Genomic DNA, 14,457 nt, shown 5'->3' with positions numbered 1-14,457 from the left:
TGATATAAAACTTAGAAACTGGTCTCAGTCATTTGAGTGATTCTGAAGTTCAGGAGATTTTTATATTAATATCAATTATGAAAGACGTTGAAAAACTGTCTATCACAAATGTTACTGTTGGACTGTTGGAGGTTAGTTTGGGCACCAAGTTCAAAACCTATTCTGACAGCTCTGAAATATTCACTTAAGACACCTATGTTTTTAAAAAGTAATTTGAAAACTTATCCTTTAGCCTGCTTAGGAAAGCAAGCCTGAATAAAAGCATGATATTTTTACTATTTTCAGAAATGACTTATCTGTAGGAAATACTGAAGACAGTATTGAAAAAATTCAATTAAAATAAGTAATCTCAGTATATTTCAACTGTAAAAACATATTTTCATTGTTTTTGTTCAAAAATGGCTGTTATTTTCATTTAAATAAAACTCCCTTTACACATAGCTCTGGACTGTGTTACTCGAGTACTTTGTCATGTTGTCATAAAGCAACTGATAATAACATGCAATTAGAAAATAATTTAAATTCAGAACTACTTAGCTGGTAAATACTCATAACCAGTGGTCATTCCATTAACCGTTATGTAATTATCAGCATTTATATTTTCAGCAAAAAGCTTAACATTCAATAAACTCTTTTCAAACTGGAGTTCAGAAGAACTGGCAAGGTTTCATCATGAAATTTGCACCACTGGTGCTTGTACTATGCACGTTCTTCTTCACAAAAGTCATCAGTACATCTACTCTTTCCTCTTGTTCTGGTTTTGGCCAGCACAAGGTTAATTTTTTGCAGCAGCTGGAAGGAGATATTATTGAAGTGGTGTGTCCAGGACCCTGATGTTTTTCTATACCCCAGCAGGTCATTGCCAGGGGTGGGGGAGAAGGGACTGGCTTCTGAGGAAAAGTGCATTCCTTTCAGTGGAAAAACACGTTTGGGAAGAACTGATTGGTATTTTTTTATTGTTGCAGGCTTTCCATGCAAGTAATTTCTTTGTGCTATATCTTCTCTTGTTAATGTTGTTGCTTTTACTGTTCCTTTTCTTATCTTATTGCTGTTTCCAGCAAACAGTTCTTATCTCAGCCCATGATCCTTGCCTTTTGTGCTTCCAGTTGGAGGGAAGGGGGAGCAAGTGGCGGCATGGTTTTAATAGGAATACTGAATTGGAGGACACCCATCATCCCTAAACCATGACACCACTTTACATAAAGTATATTCATTCACATGCAAGAAAATTCACAAAGGGTGTGGGCATGAAAAAGATGATAGTGCTAAACAAAAACAGTACAGTGAAAAGACCATTTCAGTATCTTTAAATTCTTGTGCCATTGTATACAAACTGAAAACTGAAATTAAACAACCTGTCAGCAAAGGCAAGTGAAAACTACTTTTACGATCAGCATATGGTATCTTCATGGAATATTACGCTCATTTTTTGTGTGTGTTGTTTTGGGCTAGGTGGGTATTATTATAGTATGAACATCAGAAGTACACCAAGGTTTCACACTTTAGTGCATTCAGGCATGCACATTTTGTCCTTGTGAACACAGAAGCAGACCAATGATTAACCAACAGCAAAGAGATGCTGTTGGAGTATCTTCCTGAAAGATGAAAGACAGTTTAGGCAATCCTGTCGTTCAGAGAAAAAAATGAGAAACCTTTGGAATCTATACAGAAAAGCTTTCAAAAAAAAAAATCAGAAATACAGGGAAAAATCAAAGTCTCATGATTAGGTGAAAATTTTATAATTACTTTCAGCCCTTCCATCACATTGTATTTAATCTTGCCCAATCTTGCTTTGTTGAAATTTTTGTGTTATCTAGCATATTTCAATTTGAATTGTAAACTAGTGTCATCAGCTGAAAAGAGCTGGATCCCTGCAGTGTAATTTGTGGAAACCAGTGATGAAATTTCTATGGCCAGGTTACCTGTTGCATACCCTGCAATGCACATTGGCATAATAACCATGACATGGTCACAATTAACAGGTTTGCACATTTTTAAGTAGAGCTGAAAGGCAGTCCCTGACAGCACAAGATTATATAAATATTAATGACATAATCATTAATATTATGTAAATGTATGCATATTGCCATTAGAACATATTATTAATATTAATATAATATGCTATATAAAATATTTTGTCTAATATGTGTACTGTTGAATCTCATTTACAGTAATTTTTTAAAACCTTGTTTTCTATCTTTCAATTATATTTATTTTCCTCCTTTAAAAATTAAAAAAATATTATTCAAATAAGAAAAAAAATAAAATCATATTACTCCCACCAGAATTAAAAGCCCACACAGAAGAGAGAAAAGAGCAGTCTGTACAGCCATTGTTTTCACTTAACAATTAAAGACTGAGAATCATTAATGGTGTTAAGATCATTTGTTTCCTTACTTACTATTCTTTGTGAAATGAACTTTCATCGTTTCAGTGTGTAAAACCCTGTTTTGTCCTTTGAATGCCATTCTGTGTTTTTCAATAGAGTTTATTACCACAAAGACATTTTAAAAGATCAAACTTGCAACAGGTAACTAATCTGTTCTTACTAGTACAGTTTTTATTGTCCAATCCCTTTGAGAAGATGATATCTCACGGGCCTTGAGTAGTGGATAAAAAAGTGATACTGAACAATTTGCTTTAATTAACCTAACTGTGAAATAAATTTTGCCCTCTACAGTCCAATACACTTTTCCCCTGTAGCAGCTGCTCTTCAACATGATTTATTTTTTTCCTTGAAGGACTGCAAGTACACCAGATACATAATGTACTGCCATGAATATCAGAACAGAAATCATTGTAGTCTTCTGGCTGTGAGGTTTCTCTTTCTGAAGCACAAGCCAGAGTTGATTAATTCCCCTAGATCCCTCTTTTTCTTTAATTGTGCATTTAAGAAAGTGTTTCTAACTAGGCTAGGTATGAACTTTACCTGCCTGTGTTTGTATGGGCCAGTCTTCAAACAAGTACCATGAGCTCTGTAGCACCAGCTCAGGTAGAAGAAAGGAAAATATTAATGTGCAAGGAATGCTGAGAACCATCTAATGGAAAGGCTAGGAGAATCAGTCTTCTTTGTCTCCTTATGGTTTAAAAAAATCCTGTCTTTATGAAAAATAAGAACCATGAGCATTTAATCTTCTTATAAAGGGCTTTCTCACTAAGAAGGACAAAATAAACACATAGGGACATCTTGGGGATTTAATGAATTTTCCTAATTTATAAAATGATAGTTTCAAAGAATGATAAAATTACTTAAAACTGCATCCTCTCTTATTCTGATCATTTGATCCTTCCAGGTGTCAAAGGGCTTTTCTTCAGGTGAAAGTGGAAGGTTTCCCTTAGAGTTGTCATTCCTTGCAAGTAATAAAGGTTTACAAAGCAATCCACGCATAATCTGACACTTCAAGGAGAGAAATGAAGAGAAGGTGGCTGTCAAATTTACCGAACTTTTGCTATAATCTACCACAGGTAGTTTTTCTTCACTAGCATTTTAGTTCTTTCATTCAGTGACAGCTAAATTATTTCCTTATTCAGAAGCGATGTGCACATTACACTGTATGCAGATAAAGCTTTTCCATTCAGTCCTCGTTATAGCTAATCACTGTAAAAGTCTGGCATTGAATTCTGAAGGTGATTAGCAAGTAACTTGGAGACCAAAATTTTGAATAAAACACCAAATTACAGAATTTTTAAAAATTTCAAATACACAAAATCTAATACCAAACAAGGACATGATGGCTACAGACTACAGTATATAAGTTATCTTACGTGATCTATCCCAGATTTCCAATACTTTACTATTACTAAAAAAATGAAGTCAGGCAAGACAAAAATCAGTTGACATAAGAAGTTAAAACATCACAATTAAAACCACATATTCACTCAGACCAAGACTTAGCAACATCTTGCTGTATATCTGCCTACCCAAGGAAGTCAATCATATTTAAGGAAATTACTATGATTATAAAATCCCTCTGTGGATAACAAGAATACCATGTGTTATACAATTTCAAATCATCTTCTTAGAGAAATCTTATTGCTTTTATAAAAGGGGATAATTCCTCATTTGAAATATAAAATATTTTATCAGCTTGTACAGAGGAAGTGAACTGTTTTACATCACGAAGTTGCTCTACACGGCCATATAAAAAAAATGTATGTTTTAACTTAGATTTGCATGTAGGGCACAAAAGATGTCATTATAACTGAAAAAAAACCCCAGATTGTGCACTGATAGTTACAGATTAATTTTTCTTAATTCCCTGCTATAGCCTTTTCATCAACAACTACAAATGGTAAATTATTTGAAATTTCTAGCAAAGATAAAACCTACTGTGCTTGTAAGAAATATATTTCTGTTTTGTATTAGAAATTTGAAGACTGGCGAATTAAGACACTTAATGAAATCCATATTTTTACTCTTCATACCATATTTTTATACCACAAGCTCTTGTCCCTGCAAAAGCAATACATTCAGACCTGCTAGAAAGTGCTGGACAGAAAATAACATGTGAATCTGCTGTTCATTTCCAAGGCTGCTCTGTTTAATATACAATTGAGAATGCAATTGTATTCTCAATTGTATATTAAACTCTCTACTGTCCTCCAGAGAAAAACTCTTTCACTTAGATTTACAATATCATTGGAAAGTCCAGGAAATCACAGCACTTGAGAGACAGCTACAGAAAATACGTGGTTTTTAAGACATTGCCTTTTTTCTTTAAGAAAAACTCTTTCTCACATTGCATTACAATGGGCTATGGAGATGTCCACAATACCTTTGGAAATTCTAAGCTTATTGGAAATGATTCTATTCAATGGCTACACCTTAAAACATTCTTCCCCAACTGATTGCAAACATCTGATAGTTTCTGTTTGCTTACTCTACATTTACTTTTTCATAAGTGACTCTTCCTTTACAATCCCTTTATAATCATTTCTAAACACAACAAAGGTTACATTTTGGCTTAAACTGATATTATTGCTCTTTTGTTTATTCAAACGACGAAGATAGGGATAATCTGCCTGGGAGTATTCTCTGACAATGACAAAATTCTTCCTGTATGAATATAAAAATTAATAGGAACTGCATAATATTTGAAGATTTACGTGTGTTTCTCATCACAATGCTACTCTGTACTCAAGCTCTTGGAAAAATGGACAGTGGGGATATATTGTAGTAGTAAAGCTAAAACCATGCAGTTAGCAATACCTAAATATATCGGAAGTTATTGGGGCTGAAAATTAAGATGAAGCCATGTCTGGTGCTATCTTGCTTCTTTTACCAGACAGGTAAAACTTTTTGCCTTCTGAATATGAATAACATCCGGACCTGATGACAGAAAACTCATTATTATCAATTGTATTGATCTGTCCCAAAATATCTCCTAATGATTTTTTTATCATCTGGGACATTTCTTCAGAGCCATCTTCCAGTCCAGAATGAAAAGGTGTACAGAGAAATTTCCCAGACCTCCTCAGTGGGGAACATTGATGTTAACTCCTTTAGGATTTTCTTTTTGATATCTTTGTTCGGCCACTCAAAATACAAATGTTCAGTGTATACCCAGTACTCAAATACATAGTATTGATATTCAAAACCAAATACAAGTCAATTAAAAAAAAACCCTGGCCCACAAAGGAATTGAATGAAGACTTCTGACTGCACAAACACAGTCTTTGTAAAGTATGAGGTTAGACAGATCCAGAATCAATCACCAAAAATTTTATTTACTGTATTTAATAATTTTTAATACCAATGGTAAATGATTGTTAAAAGTTATCCAACTCTGCACATCTTCTGTGTAGGAAGGTATTCAAGTCTACCTCTCTGGCTGTTTTGCTAAAATCCATGGAGGAAAAAAAAAATCACTATCAGTACAGTGATTCACGTATGTCTAGGTACATACAAAGTCATTCAGGAAGTACCACAGAGCAGAGTTTCTGTCTCCACAGTCTAAATACTAATTTAACACCTACCAAAGTTGACTTGTGATACCTCAGAGCATCCCAACACAGGAATTCTTAGACGTTACAAATAGACACAAGACATGAGGGACTGGTCTCCACTATCTCTGATCATGAAGCAGGTCACACGTGGTACTTGAACATATAGGACATCTTTTATGAACACAGCAATAATATTCTGAAACAAATTCAGGATTTGTGTTGGGAGGTAACTGTTTCATCTGGGAGAGTGCTGAGAAAGGGCAAACTCAAAGCCCAGTTTGTGCTCATCACTTAAATCAGCAACAAAGATGAAACTAAAGTTAGTAGCAAAGTACAGAGGGAATAAAAAGAGACTAGGGTACAGGACTTGTGTGTGTTTGCTATTGCTTTCAATTGTGTCAAAAAATCCTTTAAAAGCAGCAAAGAAACAGTGAAAGCTTAATTAACACTTTGTACGGTAACCAGAAGTAGTGATGAGGCCTAATTCTGTACAGATATGTATGTTTGGTCAAGCACCCACATCAACACAGTAATCTCGTTATCCTTGCTCTATCCATGTGCTTTATAAAAATTTACCTAAGCCAAACATAACACACATCAGTACTAGGTAACTTCAATTGTGTATTCTGACCCAGTAGATGTTATCCACATGCCAACAGAATGTACCACAGCAGAGTTTTCCTCTAATGAGGCTATTATCTCACAATACACTTTCAGTAAACTTGAAAAAATACTTAATTACCTTGAAAAACTCTATGCTTTTATTTTATCATACTCAAATTTGACTGTACAATCAAAGAAGATAGCGGGGGGAGTGGGGTGGGCAGCATCTCTGAGGTAAACAACAGCCAACAGTAAATTGAATTCTGTCTGTTTAATTAAAACAACAACAACAAACAAAAAAAAACAAAGAAGAAAATTCAACCAGAACGAAGTATCAATAGACAGCAACCATTTGTAGACTAACACTTTACACAGCTTTTACAAACAGATTACATTTAAAAATAAAATTTCTTTTCTTGCAAGGGTGAAACATTTGATAAATAGGAGTATTTATTTGGCATATTACTTATTTGGAAATAACATCTAAGAACTCAAGTCATCAATTCAAACTTGTATTATAACGGGTCAACAGTACTACTTTTAACCTAGGTGATTAAATAGAATTCCAGCTACTTTAGATTGGTTTTCATGCTTCTGGGTGTCATGGACATTAAGAGAAGTTTGTTTGAGTATCTGACAAAATGGATACATCCCATGCTCTTTGTATTGCCATTTAAATTGTTACTCTAAATCATGTTTGTTTGCTCTGTATTGTTACCGTAAGACTTGGATGCTCTAACTTACATTTAATTCCTCCTTTATCATCAGTGTACAGTCTCATAAGAAAAGACAGAACTACAAAGTTTTACTTTCACACACTGAATTTAAACTTTGCAGACAGGATTTGGCAACTAGTCAGTTTGAGTTGCAGCAAAAACCAGGAAAATCTGTGTACAAAATTTCATTTCTTAAGCACCATTAAATGCAAAGAAGAATTGTTTTGTGGCCTTCAATTTTTCCTTCACTGGAGACAACACCAGAAATCTCAAAACACTTGTAGGCATAATTTTTTTTAAAAAAATTGTTGTCATTTGTCATGCTTTTTGTTGCATTTAGAAGTGTGACACAGTGACCAGAATTGCAAAGCTAACTTGGGAAGTAATGGGAAAATAATCTTCGTTGGGGTCATTGAAAACACATCAAAAGACCTGAAATTCCAAGTAAATGTGAAGAAAATTAAAGTAATCCCCGTGATGGAGGCAAATAATGAAAGAATTTCTGGTGTCATAATATTGTATGCATATTTACCAGACAAAGAATAAATTTAGATACTTTTACAAAAAGCAGTTGCGCATTTTTCTGTTTAAATTTTTTTTTTTTTATTTTCAATGTGTGTGATAGAAGAGCTTTCCTATCATACCACAATGATTATCAGCAGCAAGGCCAAAATGTATCTTCTAGAAATAATGTTCCTAAAGCAAGTCCTGTTTTAGAGAGCTTTTAGCAAAAGCTCTTTAACACTATCCTCAATGTTTGCAGGAAAAGTATTTCATGTTGTCAGAGCTGGGAAGAGATGAGAGTGAAAGAAAATAGCTCTATTTAAGTACATAAAGACATACATATTGACATAACTTTTTCCTTTTTCCTTGTCTTGCTGCTGCTTTTATGAAAGCACTACTGTAGTAGAATGCTGTTATCTCTTGAGAAGTATACTTCCAGTTCATTTAGTAGACTTCAACACAATTACAAAATAACTCCCTTTTGTGATGCTTTCCTGTGTTGGCTGTGGAGCTTGAAAAGCAGAAAAGCAGTTTATTTAGCTTTGGTAAATCTTGGTAAATGATTTCAGGTAGTAAATAGAGTCTGTGAAGCTTTTTTTTTTTTTTTTGGAAAATTGAAATAAAAATAGACAAAAGGAGGAATAGAACTAGATGTAAACTAGATGTAGAGGCTAGAGATGAAAATTAATCCTCAAGTCTTCCCTCCCAAGTTCAAGTGATTCATCACATACATATTTAAAAAACACAATAGAATAATTTGTCCCCGCATCTGGAAAATAACAACTGTACCTTTTTTGATAAGTCACATGTAGCTAAACTAAAGATTCAAAATTCATTTTTCAGTAGCAAGGGAAGCAAAATGCTTTCCTATGTATACTGTGTCTCATTACATACTTTAAACCTCTGCCCTTTTCTGAGGAATTTTAAATGTCAATGACTACAAAATGATGTGTTCCCGTTGCTTTGCAGTCCTGCTTATAACAACTTTATTACTTCTTTTTACTTACACAGGGGAAAACCCATTAAACGTGTACTAGACACATAAGGACATCATCAGACTTGTATTGCAGAATCCTTTTTTGGTGATGTTGACTCCAACTGTTTAGGCAGCAACCATCTCTAAGTTTCTTTCTAAGCAACCGTGACAAAGCAACAATGCAATGCAAGAAACAGAAAATTAAGAACATGGAGAAGTGTATAAATACTGGTTTTGATCAGTATACCAGTTCTTGGATTAAAACCTGTAAGAAAGACATAGCTGATCTTTCAGTTAACTGTAAAAACAAATGAAGCATCAGCAAAACCCAAATTGCCTGTTAAGCATGTAGTCATTCCAAGATAAAACTAAAAGATCTCTTATTTGACATAACATATACACTCCTTGTATTTCAAAGCAGAATTTTCCATACAAAGTATTTACTCCAAAATAGAAATCAGCAGGCATTACTAAAATCCTTTAGTTGAGAGAATATTTACTGCTGTAAATAAAGTAGTATAATCTGAAATGTAGGATTTATTTTTCTTAATTTTGAAGATTTCTTCATTTTAAAGATTCTAATTTGAGTAATTGAAAAACAATTCCTATTTGGATCAAATAACAAGCACATTACCTTCTCCAGAAAGTATGTCTGAAGTTTCTAAAGTTACTCTTTAGGCATACATAGGAAAAGACATCCACGGAGCACAAGTATACCTTGTATTTTTAAACTTCAGTTAGACATTGTTTGTTCCTCAGATTTGGACATCCATCAGTTTTTGTAGCCTGAGATATTATCAGAGAACCAAGAGCTGCAGATCAGGCTTCCCTAAACTCAAATTCTGGAAAAACATGCAAGATTCTGATGGCAAGATAAAGATAAACTATGCTTTATCTTAGTGCCTCAGGTTCACCTAGTCCAGGTTTGCAGTGATTTGGACTGTTCTCTACCAACTGGGTAACTAAACTCTGCCTAGGATAGATCTTGATTTCCTACTTGGCAGCTGGAGAACAATGTCACGTACATTTCTGGAAGGTAATCACTTTTCAGAAAAGCTTTAGTTCAACATAAGGACAACAAAGAGATTTTTGTCAGGCCCTGGTGTACATAAGCAGAGTGCCCTCAAAGCTTTAGAATCTATTATTTCAATTTAAAGAAAATGCTGGATAATTTCAGTTGAAATTTAAAATATTCTACCACAAGGTGGAGATCTCTTTTGGTAGGGGAAAATTGTCTTAAAAATGTTTTTATTTCTTTTTAGCTGTGAATTAACAAAATATGTGATCAGATATGTAAAAAAGTCTCCACATTTTAATTACAGTAAAATAAACACTGTGAGTAGATACTTGAAGATAAGAGAAAAAGGTTAAGTAGTGAGTACAGTCAGGAAATGAGCATGAGATGCATAAGTGGAGACTGTAAAATATGGGGAGAACAAGGAAGTACCTAGGGATGCTGAAGAAAGTAAAAAAAAAAGAAAAGAAGAAAAAGGTACCAAAATATGGAATCTTTTGGCAATGTAAAAGAATATAGATTAATTTTGCTTTCCGCTGCCTTTACCCAATTTTGCATTCTAGCCATTTATTTGCTTTGCTTACCAAACAATCCTAAATCAAAGCTTATTTCTACATAATTTTTTGAATGCTAGCTTTGAATTTTTCTTGAGGTAAAGCCATTTGTTATTAGGTGCTTTAGGATTTCTGATACAGGAAGACAGTCATATTAATGTTCTCAATTTAAATAGTATTTTAGATGTTTTCAATATGATTAAAGGGATACAGCTTTTTCTTCCATAAATGTGACTAAAATCAGTTAAAATAAATCACCAAGTGTGAATCACAATACTATCAGTTCAACAGAAGTTTAACTAAAAGCAAAATCAATAAAATTAGAATATATATTTAAAAAGTACTCTCACAGATTGTGAAAGTTGTTACTAACAGAATTTCAACAAAATATTCAATTCAGAAAGAATGGAGGGTACTTAAATAAATACAGTTTTTATCAAATATAGCTTAGAAATGCTTTTTTCTCTGTCATGACAATACATTAACAGTCTTACACAACTTTGTCAATATAAGAACTGCATTTCTGTTTTTGGAAGCAGTATCTTCACACATGCATTGAACACAATTATCAAATGACTCATGGAATCATTCAAAATGAAATACACTATTTTGTAATGCAGTTCCGTGTTTAAGCAAGATAACAGTTTTCAGCAGATGTCATCAGTATTCTTATTAAGTGGGAAATACCTACCATAACAGAATGAAACTACAAGTAGAATGTTACAGGGAAGAAAAGTTTTGGGGCTAGGAAAAAAAAATATCTTTTCTTATACTAAACAGAAGGGCTGAAAATAAGGCAAGTTTTTTGGTGTACAAGCTACATCAGGTCTGTATGACCATTTGAGATTAGAAAAATTGCCTGAAAAGTAGCATGGGCATCACAGGAGACTATCAGGTCTTTTCTTGGTCATGCTGCCCACGTGACAAAGGGTTTGGCTCCACTCCATAAAATTCTATGCCACACCCATCCATACTACATAAACTTTGCTCTGAGTATCCTCTGGGTAAACTTGGACCACTTCAGCCCTCAAATATGACTTTTGGTAGCACCAGAATATATGCTGGAAATCTTGGAGTATACTGCAAATGCACAATGCATATCAGGACACTGTCAGGTGAAAGTGGAGGGAACAAACCTGACACTGCCTTCTCAGCCTCAACTGTACTGGCTTTTGGGATTGTTCACCATGTTCACTTCCTTGTTTAGCACTCAGGCCAAACTCAAGTCAACCTCTTCTTCCTGCACATACTGAAATCTGTCCTATCATTTTATTATCCCTACAGTGAAAACTTTCACTCAGGAAATCAATAACAGCAACCTTTTCTTCCAGGCGTACAAATATCCTCCCATGGCTTTTCATCTCATAGGGAATGCTTATATTAAAGTAATACTCACTGTTAGTTTTTTGGCTTTAAGTTCTGAATCCATCTATTTCCTTCCTTGTATTTCCAAGTACAAGTCAAATACTACAGTTAATTCTCATTGACATACAGCAACTTTATGTGGCCTGAGAATACTGCTAGCTACCAATCTCACATATTTATTAAATTGTTTAAATTAAAATTAAATGCCCTCTTCCATGAACTCTGAAGCACTGTCGATTGGACCACCTAGCAATACAGCCAGGTGACTAAACAAAACCAGTAGGTAATTAATAATAACAATAAAGTGAATAGTCATGAAAATCAGAACAAATTCTGAGAATCCTAGAAAAAACTGGTCTGCAATGGACCTCTGGAGATTATGTATTCCAGTTCAAAGCTGGACTGGAAGAGGCCTTTGGAAGGAGCTTGATATCTAAAGCATTGCTAATATAGCCTGATCTGTGGTTAGGGTTCATTACCACAGCTTTGCTCTACTGACTAAGCTTCACTTCAGAGCATTTATTTTTTAAGAAACTCTTCCATTTTATTCTGTTTTCAGCAGTCTGGAGTCACCAGAACATGGTTTTTATTTAATTATTACTGCCTCTCACTTAAAATCCTTTTCCTCAAAACTGAGGAAATTGGGTGCAGAGGAACTTTGCAGACACGTCTACTTCCATCAGGAGCCTGCATGCTTCTCTCAGAAAGGTCTAACAGCTTGGAAATTCAAGGTAGGACCTATGTGAAACTTTAACATGAAACAGGCTGTTGTACTCTACACAGTCAGCCTTTTCTGAAAGCCACTAGTATCCACAACTAATAAGGCAAGGATGCAAAAGGTCTGTATAAAATTTAGTATCTGGCACTTGGAATACTGGGAAAAAGTAATGTGAAGCAAAGGTACCAAAATTTCTGTTCCTCAGAGCACTGAGAGCACAGCAAATAAACGGGGAGGAACTGAAGAGTTTTAACAGTCATTACTACAAGATGTTTCCATCCTTACATCCTTTTATTGAAAATACAGATATACTATATACCTGATTCTTACAGGCAACCTTCAGGATATACATACCCACAAAGGAACATACACCTTATTGAAAAGCATGTGTTTTATGGCTGCCACCAGGATTATCTAACACTTCAGTACATACCACACTCCATTAAAAAAATATTTATGTATTTTAGTTTATATTTCTCTTCACAGTCTTATACAGACTTCATCCACCACAGAAACATAACCAACCATGGCATGAAATGCAGCAACTGTTTAACAGCTTTTGGCAGATATACAGAAAGGTTTAATGAGAAGATTGGCCCAGGTAGCCAAAGCTAAGATGAATTAAATAGTGAGAATACTATTACCCAAGCTGCAAATTTGACCACGATATTGAATTAACCTGTTATCCAAACTGCCATGATTCTTTTAGCCTGGTTTAATAAATAAAAAAGCAACCAAACCCTATGTCAATGTCTAAACCATCTGTCTCCCATTCATTTTCCCTACCTCCTTCAATAGCTTTTGAGTTTCTTGGCCAATTTCAACGAATTTCAACAGACACGCAGATGCCTCAAAAACTATATTCCTGCAAACTGTCTGAAAATGAGATACAGAGAAAATAAGAACCCCCATTTATGTCTTTACTGAGGTATGGGCATGAAGACCTTATAAAATATCAGAAAACTGATGTGAGAAAAAGACTTTGTAAATGTCTCTGTTACAAAAAACCTTCAGTCACTGCTTGTTAAACATGTAAGACAATCAACTCTGAGAAATAAGTCCACAGGAAATCCAGCTTACTTAATTCCAAGTCATGAAAATAATTAAAAACAGTAAGAGGTTAGGACCTGGGATTTGTATTTCATATAGAAGGCATTACTTTCTAAAGGAAGGAAAAAAATCTCATGAGGCTATTCAAGCAAGAAGATCTTTGTACACATAACGTTATCTGCCTTATGATTATGAATAAAACTCAAAATATAACATGCTTTAAACCACCGAGTTTTCAACCAGGAAAGGGCTGCATGCTGTTAGCAAAAGCATGAAGGTTTGGAAAAGAGATTTTAAGTGGTTCCCTCTTATGCTGGGCTTAATTTAGACTCTTTTATTTTTAATTTAACCCCATGCACTTGTTGTTATCCTTTGGTGGTATTCTAGGAGCAGTTCTTCTTCATTACATAGTAGAAGGGAGGGGTGTATCTAACAGAACATTTGTTGAGAAGATAAACAGAAATCCATCTCAGCCAAAGTGGCATCATTTGTGGCTATCACAAACAAAACTTCCAAAATCTTAACTCACGGCAAAGTTCCAGAACTTCATGGTACATAGTTCCTATAGTTCACTTAAATGGACTACTCACTTGGAAGTGGCTATGCAGACCAAAATTAATCTCCCCAAACACAGACAAGATCAGCCCCACTTACATAGGCTCCCTCCACAGAAAATGGAGATAAGATAGACACTTCTAGGACATGAGTCACGTCCTCCTCAAGTAAGAGGAGATTTTAGACAGATTCAGTAAAAACACTCATATGTCAGTAAAAGAAGCCTAGCTGACTGGTGTTGATGCACTAAAATCACATTCCTATACTTGGGCAATATCCTGTTTTAGGAACTTCTGTGCTCAATCAGATTTGGGATTAAGTAAGCAGTGCAAGCAACTGTTGATGGCAAGACATGAAGTATCATCCAATAAATCATTTGATAATGAGTTAGCAATCCACTGATAACTAGTTGGTAATTTTCTTTCAGTAAGAGAAATTATCCACAGGAAAATGTA

At 34.5% G+C, this 14,457-nt stretch overlaps 1 protein-coding gene across 4 annotated transcripts in view; it reads right to left on the bottom strand.

Annotated features, from left to right (window-relative positions):
• The window catches only part of SGCG (sarcoglycan gamma), a 105,972-nt gene that overhangs the window by 58,218 nt on the left and 33,297 nt on the right, over window positions 1-14,457 (bottom strand). The window lies entirely within an intron of this gene.

The sequence above is a fragment of the Ammospiza nelsoni genome, chromosome 2 (assembly GCF_027579445.1).
Source record: "Ammospiza nelsoni isolate bAmmNel1 chromosome 2, bAmmNel1.pri, whole genome shotgun sequence".
In the NCBI taxonomy this organism is placed as follows: domain Eukaryota; kingdom Metazoa; phylum Chordata; class Aves; order Passeriformes; family Passerellidae; genus Ammospiza; species Ammospiza nelsoni.
This window is presented reverse-complemented; position numbering and strand designations above follow the sequence as displayed.